Source organism: Melospiza georgiana, chromosome 4 (assembly GCF_028018845.1).
Source record: "Melospiza georgiana isolate bMelGeo1 chromosome 4, bMelGeo1.pri, whole genome shotgun sequence".
Classification (NCBI taxonomy): Eukaryota; Metazoa; Chordata; class Aves; order Passeriformes; family Passerellidae; genus Melospiza; species Melospiza georgiana.
The window spans coordinates 25,482,542-25,484,962 of record NC_080433.1 but is presented as its reverse complement, the minus strand read 5'-3'; positions in this window follow the sequence as shown (position 1 = coordinate 25,484,962).

Here is a 2,421-nt window from a genome sequence, read left to right as displayed (position 1 = left end):
TTTCCCTGGCAAACAAAAGTAAGCTGCCCCGCTTCTAGATGGCAGATTGCAGGAGCCACTTGGTACTATCAAACCAGCCCGACTTGGCAGTGATGCCACCTTGGCTCTGGGAACCATCCTGCCTATCGTGGATTTTCAGGGGCCAGCCGGCCACTCTCAGCCATATGCCCCCAAACACAAACCACGGCCCTTTTCTCTGGCAAACAAAACTCAACTGCCCCTCTTCTGGATGGCAAATTGCAGGACGCACTTGGTACTACGAAAACAGCCCGACTTGGCACTGATGCCACCTTGGGTCAGGGAACCATCCTGCGTATCGAGCTTTTTAAGGAGCCAGCCGGCCACGCCCAGCCATATACCGCCAAAAACAAACCACGGAACTTTTCTCCAGCAAACAAAAATCCGCTGCCCCGCGTCTGGATGGCAGATTGCAGGAGCCACTTTGCACCATCAAACCAGCCCGACTTGGCACTGGTGCCACCTTGGATCTGGGAACCATCCTGCCTATCGTGGATTTTCAGGGGCCAGCCGGCCACTCTCAGCCATAGGCCCCCAAAACAAACAACGGCACTTTACTCTGGTAAACAAAACTCAACTGCCCCTCTTCTGGATGGCAAATTGCAGGACGCACTTGGTACTACAAAAGCAGCACGACTTGGCACTGGTACCACCTTGGGTCTGGTCACCATCCTGCGTATCGTGCATTTTAAGGAGCCAGCCGGCCACTCCCAGCCATTGGCCCCCAGACACAAAATTCTGCCCGTTTCCCTGGCAAACAAAAGTAAGCTACCCCGCTTCTGGATGGCAGATTGCAGGAGCCACTTTGCACCATCAAACCAGCCCAACTTGGCACTGGTGCCACTTCTGGTCTGGGAACCATCCTGCGTATCGTGGATTCTAAGGAGTCAGCCGGCCACTCCCAGGCACAGGCCCCCAAACAAAAACAACGGGGCTTTTCCCTGGAAAACAAAACTCGCCTGCCAACTTTTTGATGGCAGATTGCAGGAGTTATTTAGTACTATCAAACCAGCCCGACTCGGCACTGGTGCCACCTTGGCTCTGGGAACCATCCTGCCTATTGTGGATTTTCAGGTGTCAGCCGGCCACTCTCAGCCATATGCCCTCAAACACAAACCACGGCCCTTTTCTCTGGCAAACAAAACTCAACTGCCCCTCTTCTGGAAGGCAAATTGCAGGACGCACTTGGTACTACAAAAACAGCCCAACTTGGCACTGGTGCCACATCTGGCCTGGGAACCATCATGCGTATCGAGCTTTTTAAGGAGCCAGCCGGCCACTCCCAGCCATATGCCCCCAAAAATGAACCACGGACTTGTTCTCTGGCAAACAAAAATCAGCTGCCCCGCGTCGTGATGGCAGATTGCAGGAGCCACTTTGCACCATCAAACCAGCCCGACTTGGCTCTGGTGCCACCTTGGGTCTGGGAGCCATCCTGCCTATCGTGGATTTTCAGGGGCCAGCCGGCCACTCTGAGCCATAGGCCCCCAAACAAAAACCACGGCCCTTTACTCTGGCAAACAAAACTCAGCTGCCCCGCTTCTGGATGGCAGATTGCAGGACGCACTTGGTAAAATCAAACCAGTCCAACTTGGCACTGGTGCCACCTTGGCTCTGGGAACCATCCTGCGTATTGTGGATTGTCAGGAGCCAGCCGACCACTCTCGGCCACAGACCCCAATCAAAAACAATGGCCCGATTCACAGGCAAAAAAATCTCAGCTGCCCCACTTGTGGATGGGAGATTGCAGGAGGCGCTTGACACTGTCAAACCAGCCCAACTTGGCACTGGTGCCACCTTGGGCCTGGGAACGATGCTGCGTATCATGGAATTTAAGGAGCCAGACGGCCACTCCCAGCCACAGGACCCAAACACATACCACAGCCCTTTTCTTTGGCAAACAAAACTCAGCTGCCCTGCTTTTGGATGGCAGATTGCAGGAGCCACTTGGTACTATCAAACCAGCCCAACTTGGCACTGGTGCCTCCATGGGTCTGGTCACCATCCTGCGTATCGTAGCTTTTCAGGAGCCAGCCGGTCAGTCCCAGCCATAGGCCCCAGACACAAAGCTCGGCCCGTTTCCCTGGCAAACAAAAGTAAGCTACCCCGCTTCTGGATGGCAGATTGCAGGAGACACTTTGCACCATCAAACCAGCCCGACTTGGCACTGGTGCCACCTCTGGTCTGGAAACCATCCTGCGTATCGTGGATTCTTAGGAGCCAGCTGGCCACTCCCAGCCACAGGCCCCCAAACACAAACAACGGCGCTTTTCCCTGGAAAACAAAACTGGCCTGCCAACTTTTTGATGGCAAATTGCAGGAGCCACTTGGTACTATCAAACCAGCCCGACTTGGCACTGGTGCCACCTTGGCTCTGGGAACCATGCTGCGTAACGTAAATTC